Raw genomic sequence first — 24,317 nt, 5'->3', positions numbered from 1 at the left:
CATGAGAAAGGACACACCTCGGACACTGTTGATGAGGGTGAAAACGGCATCCACCCGCCACCCTTACCTCCACCCCCATTCTGTCTGCTACTCTTTAAAACTAGTCATATTATGACCGACTTTATGTTATGCTACCCAATAATCAATTCAATTGAGTGGTGACATACCAGTAAAGATGGGGCAGAGCTTCTCCCAGCAAGTGATGCCACCCTCAGAGGTGAACTGACCCAGGGCAACCTCCAGGAAGAAGACCGGCAGACCTCCGCCAAACAGGAAGATGAAGTAGGGGATGAGAAATGCACCTGGTGGAGTGAAAACATGATCAGCCTGAATTCAAAGAAGAGCAATGTGGAAAAGCAGAGCATGTTTGATGAGCACGTCTTCCCTATATGGAAACAAATAGTTGAGATATTTGAAACACCTTACCTCCACCATTCTTATAGCAGAGGTACGGGAAACGCCAGACGTTCCCTAAACCAACAAAGCCGCCAGCCACGGACAGAACAAAGTCCAACTTGCTGGACCACTTCTCCCGCTGAGGATGTTTGCCCTCTGCCTCGTCTTCAGGCCGGGTGCCAGGGCTTTTACCAGGAGATGGCTTCAGAGTGTCCTTATGGAAATCCTTCAGGCACTGAAGTTTCTCTTTTTGTGCCATTCTGTAGAAACAGCACAGAAAGAAAGAAAGAATTGGGAGTGAGAATTGGTCTGAAACAAACCCACTAACAGCAGCCTTTAAATACTGCTGTCAATACATCAAAAGCTCAATAGTTCCACATTTGAACAGAACCACTTGACGGTGACTGGCTACCTGCCTAAGTGGCTGCTAGACCAACACAGGAGCCACAACTCCAGATTTCCCAGCATTTGACTGGTGACTAGTGGTAGTTTTAGTTTCTTAGTCTGGGTTAACCAATTGAAATCAACAGCTTTAAAACACGTGCTGAAAGAAGAGAGGAAAAATTAGATGGTATTCCGAGCTGTAAGGGCTGTTTGGAAAAATAAAGACGAGGACGTTCACTTTAAAAATGAGGTGATTAAGTATATGCCTATACTATCTACACTTTTAGAGCTTTTGTGTGTTTTACTTTCTGCTCATACTTCGCTGACAGTTCAGAGGTCAGAGACATCTTCAGGATGGAGTCAACTGCACTCTGGAAGATTAAAAAAACAATGTTAGTTTTAATGGGAATCAAACTTTTAATCTTATAGCTACAGGAGCAATATTTGTCCCAAATAGAAGTCCGCTGCACAAACAATATCTCTTGAGCATTCAGTTGATGTGGCAGTAGAGTACACCTACAGTAAATGTCAAGTCGGGCCCAAGGAGTAAGGAGTATAATGCTGACTTTCATGACTTGTTCTTCACTCCATTTGAAGCAATGATGATGTTTAACATGATTATAAATACCTTTATATTGCTTATGAACTGCCAGAAACCTGTTTTAAAGGTTAGTGGGTAACTTCAGTCTTCTATGTGTACATGTGCAAGACATTCTAATAGAGAGGTGAAATAGAAAAGTAAACTCTACTCTACCCTTCCTCTTCCTCCTCCCTCCCTTCCTCATTAAAACTATTAAATAGGACTCTGTGATTGGTCAGAATGCTGAAGCAGTGACACAACCACAGCTGTAAATTTCCACCTGCCAATGGGCACGAGAGAGTCCGAGGGAGAGACAGACATACTTAGTAGTCAGCAGACGTCTGTCATTGTGGAAAATGTCATGTCTTTATCTCTTTCCATCTGCCAGACTGCTGTACCCTTTCTCTTTTTCTCTCTCTCATTCATTCCCTCACTATCGGACTTTCTGCAACTTCTCTACACACGGTTAAGGACAAGACGATGATGCTTTTTCTGTTGCTACCTATTGATACATATATTTCATTTTCCATGATTTCTTTACAAAATAATGTTTTTACCATGAATATATTCTACACACAGAAGCCACTTTTACCTTGCAATTAAAAAAAAAACCTGATGAGAAACGACGACAAGACAAAGATATGAAATACGTCATTAGGATGAGATATTATATTATTTCTATAGATCTGCACAAAGATAAAGGAAAGAGGCGATGAATATAGAAAAAGGAGAAAAAAACAAACGTTTCTGGTTTCAACAGCTCAACCCATTTCTTCTTTCCAGAGTTTCTGTGGATTCTCGTACAGATCTGCCCAACAAAATCTGCTTTTTCTTCCAGAGTTCAACTGTCCTTTCTATTTCTATGTGTATGTGTATATGTCCAGTATATCTGCCATCTATCTCATAGTGCAGCTAAAGACTCCTAAAAGTAGTTAATGATTTCACAAACACACACACCATCATTCATTCCTCATTTCATGACCAACTTCCTGGACAGTTAATTAATAACACTAAGGACACTGAGAGCATGTGTGTGTGTGTGTGTGTGTGTGTGTGTGTCAGTATTTCCTGCTTGAAGAGACAGTAGACTATGTCTGTGATAAGCTGTTAACAGCAGTAGATAGTAATGGCCATTTGTGATAGTAATATTCCTTCCGCTATAGGACTGGCATATTGATGTGAATATAGTTTATAGATTATAGTACGGCTGTACAGAATATTTAAAAAGCTTCGAAGATGCATTCATAACGTTGACATTCAAATTATAAATCAACATTTGAATTTCATGTCTATTCATTTTAAGTTACATTTATATAACCACAATAACACCTTTTTTTCTTTTATTTAAGGGTGATGATGTCATAAAATATGACGACAGACATTCACAGCTTCATTTGAAAACATCAATGGAGGCTTTGAATATTAAAAAAATACATTCAGTACAGCCCTTGTTTATAGAAACACTTGAATGAATTCCAGCCCTAATTTATAGATGTATTTTAGTATAATTGTCTCGTTTGGTTCATTTTGGCTAAGCGAAAAAAATAAAAATAATAATCTTGTCAGTCCTGCTGTTAATATTAAAAACAGATATACACCACAATAGAGTTGGGTGTCATCAGCAAGTAAATGAGAGTCATAACAACCTCAATCCTTGCAAATGATGACCTCCAGTGGTAACACCTAAGGATTAAGAAGTAGAGGATCCACAATTGAGCATTGTGACACTCCGTGGAAGCTTTTAACTCATCTGTATGACAGCTACCACTGAAAGTAGGAGTGAAATGAGTCTCAAACGAGACTTCCACAGGCTTGGTAACATAGATCACCAAAAAAAAAACATCTTTCCTGGTTTTCCTCCCATCTCTATTTCACTTATCTTAAAGATTCCAGAACAATAAACAATTTGTATTTGAAAAAAGGTTCATCTCCAAGACTTGAGCCTTATTTTCACATTGAGCTCATTCAGCCATCTATAACAAATAACAATCTATATATGTTGCGGAACTACAGGAAGAAGAAAGGGGAGATACAGAGGAGGAGGATGAAAGTTAATGAGATCCACAATCAATACTGATGCACATTAATATAAATTTTTAAAGAAGTAATCTGTGTGTAAATATAAATAGATGTTTGTTTTGCTACTTTATGTTTCTGCATCCTCCTTCAACCTTGTTGAGTTCACATAAGCATTTAAAATGTGTAACACATTTACCCTCTGGTTGTCCTTTACAACATTAGCAACCAAGCAACACAGTAACAATCACTAACTTCCTCTCAAGATAAAGGTTGCATGCAAAATTCTAAACTAACGTGCTATTTAGTATGGTAAAACAGTATGTGAGATATTTTAGTGTGTACGAAACCTTAGTATGAAACCAATATGCAAATTGCATACTATTTCTGGTGAAATATTACAGTGTGCAACGCTGCACACGACAGCAGCATAAATATCCCACAATGCAACGTGGCAGTAACGACAACGTTCATAACAGACATTGACGGACAGCTCTGTAACATTAATAACGCTTCAATTTAACTGTAAGTATAAGATTTCAATTTTATATATTTTAAATTAGTTCAGACTTTAATTCTCACAAATCGTTGTTTTCGTCTCATGAGGCTGGGACGGGTTACCATGGTTACACTCTGCAACCGGCAAGGAGGCTCTCAGGAAGTGACGATGACTACTCAGTGCGTCCGAAAAGATACATACTACAGTTTATTCACATAAAAGTAGGTTGAACGATAGTATGCCTATTGAGTATGTAGTGCATAGTATGTGATTTTGGCTTGATCAGGCTTGATCAGTGGCCCTACGCTACCCCTCTAGCGGTACCCCTCTAGTGTCAGTTTTGGACTTTGTCAGGGACGGCGTGCCAAGTTTCGGCTCCTTCCATGCAAAATACACTTCCAATGTAGGTTTACTTAGTTTTTAGGTTTCCTTATGCAACAACACCACGTGGTTAGGTTTAGGAAACAAAACTACTTGGTTAGGCTTCAGGAACGAAAGTTGGGTTGAACTAAATGTGTTTTTTATATAAAATGACTATCCTTGTTATGAATCTGTTGTTAGTAAAGTCTGGAAGTTACAAAGCAAAACTATGGTAAAATAAGTCAAAGTTGCTTTCACACGGTACACAAACATCCATCCAACCTCCCCTTCCACCAGTCCTACTCGGACTGTGTTGCTATTTAAACTACCTCATTTGCGCTGACCGTCTAATAATGACACGGATGGGTTAACATTGGCGTTAGTTGAAAGCCCGGTGCGTCCCATACAGACGCAGAGGTGTGCCTCGGCACGTTGCGTTCACACACCGAGGGGCACTGACCAAGGTGCGCTACTTGCAGTACTGTGGCAGACCCTCGGTGTGGAAGAGCAGGAAGACATGCCTGGGGAGAAGGACGCACGGGCTACCTAGATTACTTTGCTGACACAGGCAACAGAGAATGGATGGAAATGAGCGGTGAGCATGAGCAGAAGTAGCTGCCATGGCTAATCTGCCAAAGAAAAGAGTGCCACCCAGAAAAGCTCCATCAGAAGACCCAAAGTAGAAGATGTCACCACCATACTGTTTGAAAGGTTGGTTGTCAGATGGGGAATTTGCAGATTCACATTGAAAGCGAGTTGTTTGAAGGTATGAAGGCGGTGAAAGTCATCAGCAGGAAACGTTGGTGTTGCACCGTTGCCTACAGTACAAGCTCCAGAGAGCGAGACTGGCCGTGGGAATCACAACGGAACTGAGGGATGATGTAAAGCTCATGCCAAAAGCTGGGTGTATAACATAGAGACTCATTGTATAGCATCTGTGTGTGTGATTTCTGGCCCAAGACTCATATAGTGACTTCAGAACCCAGCCAGCATTATACACACACACACACACACACACACACACACACACACACACACTCTCTCTCTAACCACTTACATAACATACTCTCCTATTTTAAGACCATGTACATTTCCACTGGGCTGACCACCTATTAAGTCTCTCCTCTCCTCCCTCCTCCTCCTCTGCTCCACATTTCTTTCACTCCTTCTCCTCATCTTCCTTCTTCTCTTTGTCCGATCTCATCCTTTCCCTTTTTGTTTTGATCACATGTAAATGGATCATTGATTGATTCATTATTGCAAATGAGCTATTTAGGCCTTTCTGAACAGTGACTGGACTCGTTCCATTCTAGCTTTAAGGATGATCAACCGACTAAAAATCACAAGTGATATTTTACTCCTTTAACTCCCTCTCTTTCTTTCCATCACTATTTTCTCCTCATCTTCTTTCTCTTCTTTCATCTCTTCTAGATCTCCTGAAGTTGACTTCATCATATTTCACCATCTTTTCCCCTCCCCCTCGTTTTATCCTCCTCTCTACTCCTCCTCTTTCAACTTACTCCCTCTCCTCCATATCTTCTTGTTTTTCCTCCACTTTCTTACCTCTCCTCTTCATCAAACCCCCTCTCCTCCTCCACCTCTTCCCTCTACTGTCCCCATCCTTTCTGTCCTCCCTCTTTCCTCTTTTGTTTTCCTTTTGACCCACATCTTCTTTTTCATTTATTCTACGTCCCCCTCCCTCTCTTTGCATCTTCCTTTTCCTCCTATACCCATTTCTTCTCTCCTCTGCCTCCTTCCACATACACCCTTGTCCCTTCTTTTATCACTTTCATTTTAGAGAAATAGAAAGAGACAGACTTTATTGTGCATACAATAGTGTGAGAGAAAGGGATATGAGGAGAGGAAGAGGCAGGGAAGGGCAGGGAAAAATGGGTGAGGGGCAGTGGGACAAACTAAAAGAGGGTCTAAGAAAGCTGTTAAAAGTTAACTGAGAAAAGGGGAGTTAAAAAAGAAAAAGGGAGGGGTATATAGGAACAGACAGAGGTTACTAAAAAGAGAGTGACAAGTTACATGCAGATAAAGACAAAAATAAATATGACAGATACAGATACAAAGAAAGCCAGCAAGATTAGAGACAGCACAAGATGACGGATAGAAAGTCAAGTATAACAAACAGTACCACTACAAGAATGAGTGCACATGAGAGAGATAGAGGAACAAACGGAGATAACAGGAAGAATAAAAGTTAAAGAAAAACAGAGAGGTGCATACCTTTCAGTCTAGAGTCAATATTCACTGTTGATTCTTGGTATTCTTTTTGTTATTTTGCATTCTAGTACAGAATGTCATGCAGGTCTTTAGGTTTCAGTCCTGTTTACACACACACCGCCAACATCCATCTCATTATCACACATTCCAGGACTTAAGTTTAAAGAAGATTTGTATCTAGCCTATCATATCAGAATGTGACTTGGCATTCATGAAATGATGTGAAACCAACAGATCAGTATGTGTAGTAGTATCACTCCACATTTCCAAAGAAGCCTTACTAGGGTCATAGTGGTTGTTCAGAGGAGGTTTGCCCTGACAGAGATCTCTGCTCTTATCCTGAGTGAGTCAGTTTAGTATTAAGCTGGGGTTTATCATGAATTACATGCTGGCTGGAAGACTGCGCCAGCTTTTATCATTTTAACCCTGCATTCATGTCATATCAGATATGTGGGGAGTACAAACTGCTAACTCTCAAAATTTCACATGAACACTGTGTCACCGAGTCAGATAACAAAATATTCTGCTGCCAGTAAGTCTGAGTCCTTAGATTAAGATAAAAATAAAGAGGAACTGCTTTACCAGCAGATGGCACTTAAACTACAGTTCATGCTAAATGAAATATCATCAATAGAGATCTTTTCAAAATCACAATTATTTCCATACCAAATGTGATAGTTTGTCAACTATAATGGTGATCATACCAGCATCAACAACAATATTCTTTTTTTCTGTTTACCCTCTCTGCTGCTGGAGGGCGCTTGTAGATTGAGTGATCCATTGAAGGGAATGGAGAATTATCAGTCAAGTATATCTCAGTCATAATCATAGACTGGATACAAGTAGTGGACAAAGTCACCAAGACGTCACCCATTGGTTTGTGGATTGACGTTTTGAAGATTAGGGTTAAGGTCTGCAATTGTTTATAGATATTTCACAGATTGATCATCTCTCTTGTGCTTTCTCAACACAATCCCTGCCCCCAGAAGAACAGAGCCACCGACTTTCTTTACTTACTGACCAAAGATAGGAATTGGCCTGGAAAAGTTAGCCCCTAAATACCAGACAAATATCACACTTCTTCAGCATAAACTAATATAAAGCTTTACATTGTGTAGAATAATTGACATTTTTTGTTTGTTGACATAAAGCATTCTCCACCAACTTGTTTGTTCTGGCAGATTGAGTTTGCTCAGTTGTCATGGAAGTGTAGATCTTCAAACTTTAGAATTTCATCCATGCTAACTTAAAGTGGTTTAAATATATGTCTGTTAAGTCACTATTAAAAGCCAAATGAAGTAACACAATGGTGACTGGGCTTATGGCCCGCACGGAGCCACCGGCAACACTAGCAGCTACTAAAGTAGCACAAACGCACACACTGTTTGTCAGGACAGACAAACTAAACTAAACTAAATGTGCAGTGGAGACTTTTATAGAGGCTGCCTGCTAAGTTAACGCTCCCGTGCGGGTGAACTGGAGACAGTGAACTGGAGACAGTGAACGCAGCATACGCTCCCGTACGGTTGAACTGGGTTCTCAGTTGTCTGTTGTGCTCATACACTGCAGCTGGTGCACCGATTGTCGGTTAACGGTTAATAATCGGTTAACAAGGATCGGTTATCGGTTAAGAAGATATGATCAAAATTAGCATCCCTACTGGAGAGACTATCCCAGTCTCAGTGTCCTGTCCATCCACTCCGTTAACATACGGGTGCGTCGCCACTCTTCGTAAAACTGCATGAGAGGGCGAGCCACCATCTGTGATGCAACCGTTAGAAAGCTGTGATATCAGGTGCCCTGTCCCGCCGTTTTTCTCGCCTTCTCACCATTGCGTTGTTTCACTTCGCCTCAGTCTTCTTAAATGACTGGGCGAGAGGCGAGAGGCAAGTGACGAGAGGCAAGTGGCGACTGACCTGCGATTTCTCCTCCTCTAAGCATTTGAAGCGCTGATGAAACAGACGAAACTGACCCAAAGAGCCCCTCTGCAGCAATGAGGGCTCCAAGGAGATCATCTTGGTCCTTCTGCGGAAGAGTCATGAGTCCAAGCCCCTCGTGACTTTCTTCTCTCTGACCAGCCAGCTGATTGTGGAAGCAGGTGGGCCAAGAGGCCTTCGTCTATGGGGGACACGCCGGGGCAAGACGCCTCCGTGCGGGCCTGAACCCTGAGAACATCCACCATACCTGCTACTGGGGCTCTCATCTTCAATGGATGGCGCCAGGACGCCTCGAGATGAAAGCTGTCTGAGGTGGATGAGCTGGGCCGTAAAAGTCGTGGCAAAGATGGCCATAGCGGGCATCTCGGCAGCTTCAAGCTCAGAGTCGCTGTCAACACAGCGGAGTCTGACTCTGCAGCGTTAAAAATGATCCCATTTCTGCTCTCATCGAATTTTGGGAATCGACCATCAGGCCAGGCGGTCTGGAGGTTGCTGAAGCCCTCCTCCGAGGCATAGGAAGCAAACATTGTGAAGATCCATCCCGGCGATGAGGCCAGGGCACGATGGGCACTGGCAAGGTTCTTGTAGAGGCGGCTTCAACCCCTGGAGATAAAGCAATCGGTCGCTGAAGAGAAAAGGATGCCAGGCAGTGCTGGACACTGCCTTATAGGGATGTCACGGTACCAGAAATCTAGTAGTCGATACCAATACCAGTAAATTTACACGATTCTCGATACCAATTCTTTACCACGGTAAAAAAACAATAAATCCCATTTAATTCAACCCGCACTCCTTTATTAGAACATTTGAACATTACAAAAAACAGAAGCATGTAGCCTTTAAGTAATAAATAAAAAGAAACATCTATTAACATTGCAAAACAGAACAGTGGCATGTAGCCCTCAAGTATCTAAAACAAACCATATTGTCTGGATGTCTGTCTTTGAGGTGCTTTGCTAAATTGGAAGTATTTCCTCCTTTGGAAAGAAAAGTACGACGGCACCGTTACTGCACCGAATACTGTTTTTTGCAAATCTATTGTAACGTTGCGTGTGGCTCACTTGTAGAAGAAGGGAGACTGGAAACGGTTCCTCTTTTGCACTCAACAGAGCCGGATTTATTCCCTGCCGCAGCTCACAAACTACCCGGATTTGGAGGTGTGTCGGAAAATAATAACAACTGGCCGGTCGGTTGCTTAGCGTTTTCGCTCTTGTTCATTGCACGTAGCTTGGCTAACTAGCCGCTAACTGCTGTTACCATGGCTGTTACGGCGTTCTTCTTCTTCCTTCATTTCACAGCAGATGAGAACACTTGTAAGCGTATACTGCCCACATTAGATCCGGAAGAATCGCATCTCCAGGACCTCCACTCCGGTACCAAATGACCATTACAGGAATCATTCGGTACCTTCGGTACCGAAGAAAACGAGTACCGTCACATTTTTAGAATTTAAGTACCGAGTTGGTACCGAAGTATCGGGTCTCATGACATCCCTACTGCCTTATATACTGTGGTGATGCATGTATTCAGTAGACATGTCCTGATTAGCAGGCTATGTTTCTGCAAATCTCAGTGGGCAAACACGTGCGTGTGATTGGAAGAAAGTATTACCCATAGAGTCCAGTAGATGGCGGAGCCTGTGTGAGTTAGAACTGTTTTTGCATACCTTCACTGATGTATACGGTATATGATGGCCCCAGGGGGAACATCTTGTTACTAAAATGAGAATACCTAGAATCAGTCTGTATTTATGAGGGGATTGAAAATCATACCGTCGGGATTTCTAAATACCCTGGTATACCATAATACCACCCAACCCTAACACACACACACACACACTCACACAAACACACGGAAACACACATTGCATTAGCTTCAGCGTACTGAATTAATAAATAAATGATTTAACAGCAAACAAGCCTGCAGTTAATACAGCAGATCAGATCAGTGCTGCTTTGATCAACTGACGGGAAGACTACCATTCCTCAAAAACTACAACATTCCAGTACATTTTCACATTGAATAAATATATAAACATGCAACTGGATACATGAAAATACCCTGTGACATGCAGGCAGTGATGCATTTTGTGTGTTCAAGTGATGCTTTTTTTTCTCATAATCAGGAGCAAGAAAAAGTGTTCCACCTACAGAACCCAGCACAGGACACAAAGACAGCATTCTAGTCAACCCTGAGGTGTGTCTCTGGATGGGATGCAGTAGTTCTAATGCCATCCCAAGCTCACAGTGGCCCATTCACAAGAGTGTCACACATCAGCTTGTCGAGCTTGCCAGGAGCTCACACACACATCTACCCAGGTATATAGCAGTTTATCAGCCAGTCAGTGTGATCCAGCCCAACTACGGCTACAACAAAACAGTCCCAAAAATGTAACGTTACATTTTGTTTCAGCATTTTCTCAGCCACCTTCTACATTTCCCTCAAATGATGACTAGGTGTGGTTGGTCACCATATTTTGAAGAGCTGCCAACTAACAACAACGTCTTTCCTCTAGGTTTCAGGGCAGGGTTTTATTGACCCATGAAGAACTAAATGCTGCTTCAGGGGCTTTTCCACTACAATTCTTGGCGAAAAATGCTGAATCTTTGACATTTTGGGCACAAAATACCAGCAACTGACAGCTGTAAATATAAAAGAAAAGTATCTCCCTTCAAAATTCCATATCAGTCTGACCTTGGTATGTACTGTGTCACTAAACAGTCATCTTCAAAACTACAGGGTTGGCATTTGATAACATTGAGTGGAATCTAAAGCTTCACTTTTCACCCTATTTAGATTGATGAAATGACTTTACATATAGGATGATAATTATGTTTATAGGATGTTTTATACGGGGCTCTTTGCTAACCTAAATAATCCATGATAGGTTTGTTGGACTCTGAGCGTTAACAACTCTGGGTCAACTCTGACATTTGTGGTGTACTAGATGGTGGAAACTATGGCTATACTTCCCATACACTGTCAACAACTTCTATTTGCCAAATTATCCAAAATAATGCATTTCTTCTTCATATTAAAACAAAACTCTAATATTCATATTCCATATTATTATATATTCCAAAATATCTTCATCATTGTCACTAGTGGTTAATCACTGAGGCTGTTCACCAAAAAGGCCAAACAATATATATATATATATATATATATATATATATGTATATGGTGCTGGGGTGGTGCTGGAAAGAGAGTGAGAGAGCGAGAGAGAGGGAGAGAGAGAGAGAGAAAGAAGGATAGAGAAAGAGAGAGAGAGAGACAGAGAGAGAGCGAGAGGGAGAGATAGAGAGAGAGAGGGATAGAGAGAGAGAGAGAGAGAGAGAGAGAGAGAGAGAGAGAGAGAGGGAAAGAGAGAGAGGGAGAGGAGGGGGGAGGGGGGACTCATGGTTAGAGGAAGCAGTGCACGCTGTGCAACGTGCGACTGACGAGCATCTCCTCACCGCTCTGATCTCTTCACTTCCCCTTTCTGGTTTAGTTCAATAACGGAATTTAATGAAATAAAGTCAGAATAAAGTACACGAGTCTTCCTTCCGTCTGAACATCTGGACATGTGGACAGATGTGAAACAGAAACACACTGTGTATTGTATAGAGCGTATACAAGAAAAGGACCACTGAAGACCTGAAAGTCTATAACATGGACTGCTCCATATCCTCCACAAGACGGATATATAATAATATATAAATCAATAAATCAATAAATCAATAATATCCCTTCAAATCATTTGGTGCACGCACGGGGGAAATAGTCTGCACGGAACACGTGAAGAAGACGTGGAAAATAAAACACCAGGTTGCATTTAAAGCTGTTCACAAATTGAAAATCCACCAGCACAGGAACCAACGCACGGAGAGAGGACAGCGCGTGTCCAGCAGCATCTCCACCACGCTCACACACACTAGCACTAGTAAAAGCATCCATAAACATAATAAAGCATCATAAACACAATAAACACAATAACACGCTACTAATTGATTAAATGCACGTGGACAACTCGTCTTAACTGCTCCGCTTGATATAAACATCATCTCATTGAGCCACAATACAGATAGAAATAAAGGCATTCAAATCACAGTTATTATAATAATGGTAATAAATGACTGAGAGCAGCCCAGTCATCCCCCCCCCCTGCTGTAGAGGTGTGTATCGAGCATGTCTGTCTCTAGGTTGTGTCCGTTACCTGTTCTGTTGATGGAATAATAGCTGTTATTTTGTCCTTTTAATGTCCTCTGTGCGCGCTCCCTGCTCCGTGTCCTGCTGTGTCCGTGAGAGCGACTGAGGGTTGTGCGCGTTGGTAGCCGATATTTTCGCTTGTTTCTAAGCCTCTCTTTCTGACCTTTGTCTCTGAAAACGGGGGGACATGAGACATCCGCGGCAGTGGAAAAACACCGGCACTGCCTCCTCTGCTCTGCGAGCAACAGGAGAGCTGGTGACGCGTTAGAGCCCGCCTCTCAGCTCTGGCAAGTGCGCCATTACACGAGTGAGAGTGGAACTGGAGCTGATGCGAGCTGTGCCAAGCCGGGCCATTCTCCAGGTCCGCTGGTGACCTCTAACATGTCCTGTTGCCCTTCTTCTCCTCGTATTCCACCATCACTAACCCACTGGGAGAGCCTCAACACTCCGCCAAGTCATACAGACACATTTCCAAAGTAGGAAGGGGAGGTTTACCAGCAGCACGTGAATGCAGCCCCCCCACACACACACACACACACGCACGCACACACGCACACGTTTCACATTGGTTGGTATCTGAAGCGGCTCTCATGGGTCCACACTCAGCTTCTTAGCTGCTCCTGGATACCCTCATCCGCCCACCCCCAGTACGCACGCGCCCATGAGCAAGCGCTGGAGTGCACGCGGAGGTGGAAATAAAGGAACACAGTGTGAGGAGTCTGTGCAGCTGATCCACCACACAGAGGAACAGCAGCAGCAGCATTCATTAACATTACTACCACCTAAACACAGCTATTCATTAACATTACTACCACCTAAACACAGCTATTCATTACTACCACCTAAACACAGCTATTCATTAACATTACTACCACCTAAACACAGCTATTCATTATTACCACCTAAACACAGCTATTCAGTAACATTACTACCACCTAAACACAGCTATTCATTACTACCACCTAAACACAGCTATTCATTAACATTACTACCACCTAAACACAGCTATTCATTACTACCACCTAAACACAGCTATTCAGTAACATTACTACCACCTAAACACAGCTATTCACTAGCATTACTACCACCTAAACACAGCTATTCATTAACATTACTACCACCTAAACACAGCTGTTCATTACTACCACCTAAACACAGCTATTCATTAACATTACTACCACCTAAACACAGCTGTTCATTACTACCACCTAAACACAGCTATTCAGTAACATTACTACCACCTAAACACAGCTATTCAGTAACATTACTACCACCTAAACACAGCTATTCATTAACATTACTACCACCTAAACACAGCTGCTCATTACTACCACCTAAACACAGCTATTCATTACTACCACCTAAACACAGCTATTCAGGGACATTACTACCACCTAAACACAGCTATTCATTAACATTACTACCACCTATAAACACAGCTATTCATTAACATTACTACCACCTAAACACAGCTATTCACTAGCATTACTACCACCTAAAAACAGCCTATTAACATTACTACCACCTAAACACAGCTATTCATTACTACCACCTAAACACAGCTATTCAGTAACATTACTACCACCTAAACACAGCTATTCACTAGCATTACTACCACCTAAACACAGATATTCAGTAACATTACTACCACCTAAACACAGCTATTCACTAGCATTACTACCACCTAAACACAGCTACTCGGTAACATTACTACCACCTAAACACAGCTATTCAGGGACATTACTACCACCTAAACACAGCTATTCAGTAACATTAACATTACTACCACAAAACTAGACTTCTGCACCTTCATGGCTCTGTTTTCAGGCTTTAAATAATGTAGCCCGCGACAGGAGACTGGTCACTGGTCATTTCAGAGAGTTCCTATTGGCTGTTCATTCAACAGGCAGCTGTCAATCATTCGCAAACTCGATCAAACGGTCAAACTTTATTTTTGAGACACGTACTGTGAAGTTTCAGTGCATTGTCTCCCCATACATTACTATACTTTTCCCTGCGGAATTTGTAGTTTTGTGGTAATATTTGCTTAATAGATTTATTGCAAATAAGTTGAGAATAATAAGGATCCTTAGTGGATGAATCACAGGGTGGCTGTGGTTCAGAGGCAGAGCAGGTCGGCTACCAATCGGAAGATTGGTGCTTCGATCCCCAGCTCCTCCAGTCTGCATGCCGAGGTGTCCTTGAGCGAGATTCTTGTGAACATGTGAATGAGTATTTACATGCAGGTTGCTACCTTGCATGGCAGCTTCTGCCATCAGTGTATGCGAATGTGTGTGTGAATACTGAAAAAGGGCTTTGAGTGGCTGGAAGACTAGAAAGGTGCAAGTCCCTTTAGCATCCTAACATTTTGTTGATTTTGCTGACCGTCTAGACAAGGGGTCTCCAAACTTTTCTCCTCTGAGAGCTACTATGACAAAATGAAAGTGTCCGAGATCTCCTCATATTTTATATTATTAGTAACATTTATTCACATCGCTCAGCTCCACCCAAACCAGCTGAATAAGCTTCTTTTGTGTGAACATTTAGAAAATGTTGATATCCAACACTCACATTTTGACATCATCAACATCTTAAATTCAGCAGCATGTGCATGTTTTTTTCTGTATGCATTTCTTTACATTATCAATGTGTCCAGCTCACACAATTACATTCACATCAGATTAATGTCATAGAAAACAAAACTATATTGTTACTTATTTTACTGTCTGTCCACATATCACTGCATCACATCACGTCCCTTCACATTCCCTTCATCATCTGTAGTTCACATGCATGTATCACATGCATTCAGTCTTTTTAACAGTTAGTGAGATGACTGGCACTGCATGGAGTCAACAAGAGAGGTGAATGCTGGAGTGGATCCACATAGGTTCACTCTTATGGACTCATTTAAACGTTAATCTGTCAGTCTTGTTCTCAACTTAGATTTCATGACATTCTAGACAGCCAGCTGGGCCGTATCGCTGGAGTCAACCGACTCATCACACTGGATGGAAAACCATGTGCACCTGTCCATGTCCCGATCTAGCTGCTCCACAACATCCGCAGACAGCGCAGACACTCTCCTTGCCACAGTATTAGCACCTGTGAAAAGTTGCCGTGGACTTTGGTGAAGTGGCGCTCGACGTCACATCTTCTACCGACTGACACGCTCACACCGCAAATGAGACACACACACTTGTCATTCACATTCGTGAAAAAAAAACTCTGTTTCCCATTCCTCATGAAAATAGTATGTTTTGTGCCTTTTCTTGGCCTGGCTATTCTCCACAGTCATTGTCAAATCTGGTGTGTGCTTGCTAGCCTGCTAACATCTACGTAGTAATGTTATGGCGTCACTGATGTAACCAAACTTGGCAGCAGCGTGACTCGTTAAATTGACAGCTGATTAGCAAATAATCAGTTTGTGTCAGAAGGGGGGAGATGTCTGTGAATTGAATTGGATAGAAATTTAGGTTTACCAAGTGACTTTGTCTTATCAAATTTGTTTACATATTCTTTGAACCTTTAGCGAGCGACCCAGAAACGGCTCGCGAGCTACTGAGCTACTGGTCGCTCGCGAGCGACGTGTTGGAGATCCCTGTTCTAGAGCCTCTAGCACCAGTCAAGCCAAATTTTAATTTGCACAAGAGAAACTTCTAAATAAACTAAAATTTGAAGGGGCAGATCGCCATGAAATTTACTGAGAATAATAATTCTTAAAACCAATCTGCTGAAATGGATGCTCCTCATCTTGTTTAATTCAAGAGACATTTTAGGCCAGACGCTTGGTCGCGTCCTGATAATGGCAATATTCGTTGGTGAGCCAAAGGTTTACTACATTCAAGCCTTCCTTGAAAAGTCTCAAGTCATGCAGGTATTCAAATCTTAAAGGTGCGAAATTCAATGTCTAGAGCATTAATATAGCAGCGAACAACTATTTGCTGTGTAACCATATAGTGGAGTAATGTCTACCTGAGCAGAGAATGAAGTCACTTTACCTCTGTGTGTGTTGTAATCAGAGCTATTCCTTGCCTTGTTGACATAGCCGTACCAGCCATGCATGCATTTAGTGCATGTTTGTGCATGTGAGCGTGCCTCAATGGCTAGCTCACAGCCGCTGCTCTGCACTGTTCTCATGCAGCTGTTAAAGATGATAATGTCTGGAAGCGTAACACCCATCCTCCAGTCCCCCCTCAGGTAAACACTGTTAGCTGTCTCTCTGTCAGCACTTTCACTGTTGTTTTCACTGTTAGCACCGTTAGCTGCGAGCCACTGGCTCGCCGTCGCCATGTTGAGAGCTGTTGAGAGGCAATAGAAATGCTCCCAATACTGTATTTAGCACCTTTAACAAAAGGTGTCCCATTTTATAACAAGTCAGCTTTTATAGCTGTTGCATCAAAGAGCACTCGGCAGAACAATCAGGGTGAAGAGAGTCCATTTTAAAGACTTTTAGCTGAAAGCATTCATTTGTTCCCCCTCTGCTTCTTTTGCTTCCTGTGGCCCAGCATTTTCATCCATCCATCATCCCATTGAAAAGAGGTGAACCATTTGAATACTTTGACAGACATTTTAAGACTGCAACATGTCCGATAAGGAAAAGATCAAGAGCAGAGGCTTGTTTTATATCCTACACTATATTCAAATAAGGCACATAAAAATGATTTTTCAAACTGTTTGTTGTTCATTATGTTCCAGAGTTAGACCCTGGCTCAGCTGACCTACGTCTGTCATGTGTAAAAAATGACCACGAAGGCTCAGCCATCTGTGTGAATGAGTATTTACATTAGATCCTGATGGGCAGGTTGGCACCTTAGCAGCCTCTGCCACCAGTGTATGCATGTGTGTCGAATGTGTGTGTGAAGGGGTGAATGCTGACATGTAGTGTAAAGCACTTTGAGTGGTCGGAAGACTGGAAAGGCGCTGTATACATGCAAGTCCATTTACCATTTACCACGTCTAAGGACATTTTGGGTATGTTTACATTTTTAAAACTAAGAATTAAGTGATTTCTTTACATTTCTCACACAAATTGATGTTCCAGATGTTTGATTTTTGCTCTATGCTGATCATATAGCTCCACCTTTCTGCCTCTTGGCTTTTAATAATTGTATTCACTTTTAGGCAGTTTTGAAAAGCCTTTCACTGAGGCCATGATGGAGAATGTATTGGCCAAAATCATCTTGACTAGGTCATTCCATTTACATCTCTAGGGGCAATGTCAGTGTTAACCTCCGTCCTAAAAACTCTTTATATCCACATCTTATCTTGAGCCCTTGATAGGTAGTAAATGTCACCCCTCCACTGTTTTTCAAACACTATCTTACTGTTGTATTTGTGCTGGCGTTAGGTGATGACAGAGAGTAACCTCCCAGATATAGGTTGTGGTTTTGGGAGGCACAAATGAGGAAATTAGATTAACGCAGCCAGCTGAGTAAGAATGACACATTCAGGCATATGTAAAATGATCTAAATAGTGGTGTTAAGAGAGGAAGCAAACCTGGATGTTTAAGACCATATACATGTTTTAATAAAACCAGAAATACTTTTCTTTGCCTAAGGTTGGGACACATTAAACAGTCTAATCTAAGAAATTCAACAGTAGACATATTCATTCAACTAGGCAGCATTCGTCTTTGAAGATGAGTGAGTGAGTAATGAGTGAAGCTTTAATAATAATACATATGATTTATATAGTGTTTTAGATAAGATAAGATAAGATAAGATAAGATATACTTTTATTGTTCCCGTGGGGATATTTTTCCTGGACTCTGTCCAACTGCAGTTCCAAACACTAAATTAAAACAACATCAACAAGAATAATAAACGATTCCACATAAGACAGGGAAACAGTTTCACAGAAACAGATGTTTCAACACATACACAGTCCACGTACATAATGGCACATACCATCACACACACCATGGCAGACATTGCACCCAGGTAATGCACTGCACCGTCTACCGGCTTGCCCATATTGCACAGACAATAGCCCAATATTACACAGATGCAACATATTGCACTGTCCCTATTTAACATAGTGCACTGTCCCTATTTAACATATTGCACTGTCCCTATTTAACATATTGCACTGTCATTATGATAGCTTTATGTTACGAGTTGTGGAGAAGTTTAATAGACATCGACAAGAATGAATGTTTGTAACGGTTCAATCTGCACCGTGGGACTCTATATCTCCTGCCGGAAGGTAAAAGTTGGTATTCCTGATGTAAGATGTGAGTTGGGTCTGACACAATTTTCTGTGCCTGTTTGATGACAGACTGCTCATAAAGCAACTGAAGGGTAGGGTGGTTTTTGACCCCCATAATCTTCATGGCAGTCTGCACCAGGCGAGAACTCTGTGACCTCAACTGCACAGTCAGGTTACCGTACCAGGCCGCGAGGCCGTATCTTATGATACTTTCCAAGACAGCCCGGTCCTTTTCAAAGTTCTCAAAGACGCGTTACATACTGTAGGATGAAATACAAAAACAAGCAGTAAACTCTTTAATACAGACAGAAAAAAATAAGAATAAAATTAAAGAAAATATTAGAATAAAATGGTATCGACTGAAAAATAAAAACATGAGGGCGGGGAGCTTGGGAAGGCAAGTCTGAAGAGGTGTGTTTTGAAACAACAAAAAAAAAGCTTCACTGTTTCTTGGGGGCTTAAAATGTCGACTCCATATGACTTGAGCTGACCCATGACCCATCACAAGCCTCTTGAAAGGAAGAAAGAGAGGAAAAAGAAATAAAGAAAGATTTCCTGGCAGTTCAACTAAGCTCTATTATCATCAAAACTAAATTAACTTTGTGGGCTGGGGAATAACAGCAGACATAATTTCTTGAAAAGCATTTTAAAATAGATGTTTTTGCTGTTGATGTTTATTACCGCTACCAGTTCATGCGCACAGGCATCTCGTGCACTCTGAGCCAGGACACCCACATGCACCCATAGCTACTGGAGCATTATCTATTCAGAGCAAATTGGCAGGGTCCATGTGTTGCTAAAGTTAACCAAGAAAAATTGACACGACGTCGCTCACAGGCGAAAGCAGCGGGATGAAGATAAGGATGGTTTTACTGCTTCATGTCAACAGTCAACAGTCAACAGTGCCTTATAATGTGTAGAAAAAGTAAAGAGACAAAACAAGCTAGTGAATTGCTCAATTTTTTATTACTGAAATAAAGTTGTCTGTGGAAATTGTGTTAAATCCTGGACATTCTGCACCTTCCTGCAATGAGCTGTGTCATTGGACGGCAGTGGGCAGGGACAGTTCATTTTCAGTACGTGATGATGAACCCATTGACCTTACACTTAGTATGGGGTGTCAAAATACACCAGAGTTTCGTCTCTTTGCTTCCATACTCTTTGATTTGAATATATCACCCATGGCTTGAAAACTACCTTTGCATCTGTGCAACATATTTTTCTCACAAGCCAATCAGAGCAGGCCGGGCTTTTTTGGGAGGGGGGTCTTAAAGGGACAGGCGCTAAAATGGAACGTTTCAAACAGAAGGTCAATACAGGTATATTCAGTCAGACAGTATGAGAAAAATAGTGTTTTTTGAACAATAAAGCATGTAAACATGTTCTGGTAGATGTCATGATATCATCTTGGCAGCCTAGTTTTTCCTTGTTTCCTCTGTTTCCCTGCCCTTTTGTCTCCTGTGTGTTTTTCCCTGTTTGTCTAGTCTGTCAGTGTGTTGGGAGGTGTGGCCTTCCTCCTCCCCCTCCTCCTGGGCAGGCACTGCTGGAGCAGCTGACAGCAATCAACCAATCATCACACACACCTGCAGTATATCTACCCCGGTCTTCCTGCCACTCATCGCCAGATCGTTCCGTCACCCTCAGTGGTACTAGACAAATTCAGGCTCTCTTAGATTGTTACTATTGACTTTGCTCATGCTCTTGTTTTTGGACTTACCTTGTTTTTTTCGTGCTTTGCTCAGGTCTGCTCACCTACCAGCTGCAGCTGTTTCCTGGTTCCAACCTGCCTGCTCACTCCTACCCTCTGCTCCTCCTCGACCTGGATCCCTGCCTTTGTTACTTACCAGCCTGTTCACTCTCCAACGCCATTCCACCGCTTGGAGCTATAGTGGATTCATCTGTTCCTCCGGAAGGATTCCTGGACACCCCCTCCCCGTGCCCCCCGTTCCGTCTTTATATTAGTGTAATAAAATTATCTTTGTTACACCTTTTAAAGGACTTGTGTGTGTGTCTGCATTTGAGTCCACGCTATTGTGTAAACCAGAACATAACAGTAGAAACCCCAAATCCAAGTAGGAACCTGAAAATGAGCATGATATGTCCACTTTAATGCTCTCCAGTTTGCAAGCAGAGTGAACACAGTTGAAAACCTGTGCTTGAATCAAGAATTGCTAAAATGAAAAATGTGTAAAAAGTTCACATACATTTTGGAAACACTGGCAGGAACATTGTTGTCAATGTTACGATGATGGTCTGTCCACACTGTGTGATTTAAAGATACGGAGGCAACAATGGAACTGTCCTTGTATTTTGCATATAACCCTAACCCCAATAATATAGCAGCAAAAATGGCTGGACTGGGACAAAAAAATTGGCCCTGGCACTTTGGCCCAGACAGGCCCACACACACCAACCATCTTCGCGCTCCCCTATGTAGGCTAAACCAACTGTGCCACTCCCTAAAAACACTAAAGCTGTATAATGAGTAAGACAGAATCACAGATGATTAACAGAGAGGAAACATGATAAATCCCTTAAACAAGTGCCATTGAAAATGTGTATAATCTACTGTGATGAACAGGGCTTTTCATTATCAGTATCTGGAGCAGCCAGCCAGTGGGAAACAGTAACTAGCTAGGGGAGCCGGGGGGATGCCTCTCCAGAAAAATCTTTTAGCTGTAAAAGCCCAAATTTGGTTCCTCTGGCACATTCTAATGACAGTATTCCATCATATACACTGATCTTAATTATTGCATATTTGAATGAATTTGTCTGCCTGATTGTAAATCATCTATTCCTGACTGATCAGAACTTTTGTAATTAAGAATCAATAGGCCTTTGACTTAAAGTTATGCAACATCTTTTTTGACCATTATGCTAGTTAGATCATTATTTTATTATTTACACATAGCCTATCACAGCCTTCGTCTGAACATTTCATTCTTCTGGAAATGTTTGCCCTGCAAAATCATATTATGGAAATCAAAAGAGCAGATTCAGAAAACTTTGAAATAATGTCTTATTATTTGTTCACAAATAAGTTATGACGAACATTTCACTGATTATTTGACACAGTCCTCCCACTTGGAGCACTGGCAGTGACACAAACTCTCAGCTGAGTACGCATTTGCACACGTTCATAGCCTATAGTGCATGTGGGGGTGGGACTCATGCAGACAGATCTCAATCATCATCAGCCTGATCTACCTGTTATATGGGCCGGTTAGTAAAAAAAAAAAAAGAAAAGACAGTTGCGTCGGCCCAAAAGGCACGTGGCCCACGGGGAAAGTACCCGGTATTCCAGATGGCAGCAAACAACTTTTTCTTAAGATCTAGTGGAGTAATGGCATCCCTAGCAAAGAATGAAATCACTCTCCCTCTGTGTGTGTTGTAATCCGAGCTTCCGTGCTTTGTTTCCATAGCTGGGCCGGCCGTGCGTGCATGTAAGTGTATGTGAGTCCCTGTTTGTGTGCCCCACTGGCTAGCTAATGGCCGCCGCTCTGCACTGTGCTCATAGTGGTGGTTACCGCTGATAACGCCGTCCTAATCCTCTCAACATGTTAAAACAAAAGCTGCAACAAGTCATAGTTGACAGCTGTACTTGCTGACCAGCCCTCACTTCTCTCTCTCTCTTCCATTTTTACAAAGAACATCCAGTAATCCGCCTTTTTTTGTACATAGTGTTTATTAATTTACCTATGCTGTTTTTAGCCATTTTCTCATGTGTTTGTCATACTGTATTGTATCTGTGCTGTTTGTGTCGCTTGTGTGGACTGTGTCTTTATGCTCTTGCTACTGCCTCTTGGCCAGGTCATCATTGTAAATGAGAATTGGTTCTCAATTGATTTTACCTGGTTAAATAAAGGTCAAATAAAACAAAATAAAAATAATAGACGGCGTTGTTGCGGAAGTGCAGCGCTCATACTCCGTTTCCATCCCATGGTAACACTGTTAACTCTGTCAGCACTCTTGCCGTTGTTTGCACTGTTAGAGCTGTTAGCACTGTTAGAGCTGTTAGCACTGTTAGAGCTGTTAGCACCATTTGCTTCTAGCTGCCAGCTCAGCCATCGCCGTGTTCAGAGCCGCATTGAGGAAATACCTCAATCATAGATTTGCTCTGAATTCCGTATAGAGCTCCTTTAAGGTTAAAATGGATAAATGGCTTAGCACATTTACCACATTCATTATTCAGAAAAAAATGTAGGGATATATTAACCAGATCAGGAATTAGAGGGGACAGGGTCGTCTCAAGGAGGAAAACATCTTTTGGTTAGAGCTTCCCAGTTTTGGAAATTACTGTATATTAAACATGTAAACATGTGACTCTTACTATTCCTTTGCATATAATAGTAAAACTTGGTTAAAAAGTGTGTTTGTCAGATTGTGTCCCTGTCAATGTGATCATATGTTGTCATGTTTTAATTGCTCACGCTGACTGTCTGCTTGACATGCTTTGGTTTTGTATTAAATGCTTGCATTGTACATTTCCTACTGTGCAGGCCAGGGGACAACAGTTAAAAACTAGAAAATGCATTTCCCCCTGAAAATGCGTGGGAATGCTGACAGCTGAAATGTATTGCAATGCATTGCAGTGCATGTTGAGTCTGGAAATCTCAAGCCTTGGGCCTGGATTGGCTGAGATCCCAGTTCAATGTTCTTTTACGTTCAATTTTAACGGTGTCAGAAAGTCAACACAGGTTACTCAAATGAATCACTTGATGCTGTACAAGTATATTGCAAGAAGCAGAGTTTTCATTGTGTTTAATATCAACAGACACAAACACAACCAAAACCCGAGCCGGTCCGGACACGACTGTCCGCTGGCTTTACATCATAACCTTATATACTTGGAACAAAGAACTCATCCCTCCTATCCTGCCATCATAAATTCTAGTATTCTTCAATTCTACTGGTCTCTGTCTAAATATTTTACTAATCAGCATATACCCTATACCATACATATGATCTAGGTACCTCCCCAACATCCATTATGTCAGAGACAGATTCCCTGTTTTGGGCCCCCTGCAGCTGCGAGGTGACTTTGAGTTCATTTGCATTACATCACTAGAGCTGTGAGTTACAGCGGCCAGTGTGAGTATTACAGCACTGGGGTCAATACAGCAGCACCATGATTGTATGCTGTTTCAGTAGTAAACACAGGGTTATAGGATTAATACTTTTATCATTGTTTATCACATTTTTATATAGTTAAAAAGGGATTACTTCTACATGCACTGCTGAAAACCCTAGAAGATAAACTGTACAACTGGCAGAGTTGGAGGCTGAACTGCATTAGCTAAAGAAGCTAAAAGTTGAAGTACAATGCTAGAAAAGCTGGAAGCTAAACTGTAATACTGTCAAAAGTGGTACATTTTAATTTTCCTGAATAGGCGGAACGAAGAAATGCTTTGTATGTACATCAGACAGATGAACTGCATTGCTAAACACAAAGAGAGACAGACAGACAGACAGACAGAGTAGTATTTGGGTGAAATAAACATTTAAAACTATAAGTTG

General features: G+C 41.7%; 1 long non-coding RNA gene and 1 pseudogene across 1 annotated transcript; one reads left to right on the top strand and one right to left on the bottom strand.

Annotated features, from left to right (window-relative positions):
• LOC119490172 overlaps positions 1 to 13,147 on the bottom strand; it is a 49,666-nt pseudogene extending 36,519 nt beyond the window's left edge.
• A 7,243-nt stretch (positions 13,148 to 20,390) lies between these two features.
• Positions 20,391 to 20,683, top strand: LOC119490177. The gene is made up of 2 exons (XR_005207349.1): positions 20,391 to 20,446; positions 20,543 to 20,683. It is a non-coding gene; the product is annotated as an uncharacterized LOC119490177 (long non-coding RNA).
• The last annotated feature ends 3,634 nt before the right edge of the window (positions 20,684 to 24,317 follow it).

The sequence above is a fragment of the Sebastes umbrosus genome, chromosome 1 (assembly GCF_015220745.1).
Source record: "Sebastes umbrosus isolate fSebUmb1 chromosome 1, fSebUmb1.pri, whole genome shotgun sequence".
In the NCBI taxonomy this organism is placed as follows: Eukaryota; Metazoa; Chordata; class Actinopteri; order Perciformes; family Sebastidae; genus Sebastes; species Sebastes umbrosus.
Note: the sequence above shows the minus strand (reverse complement) of the source record. Positions and strands in the feature narration are given on the sequence as shown.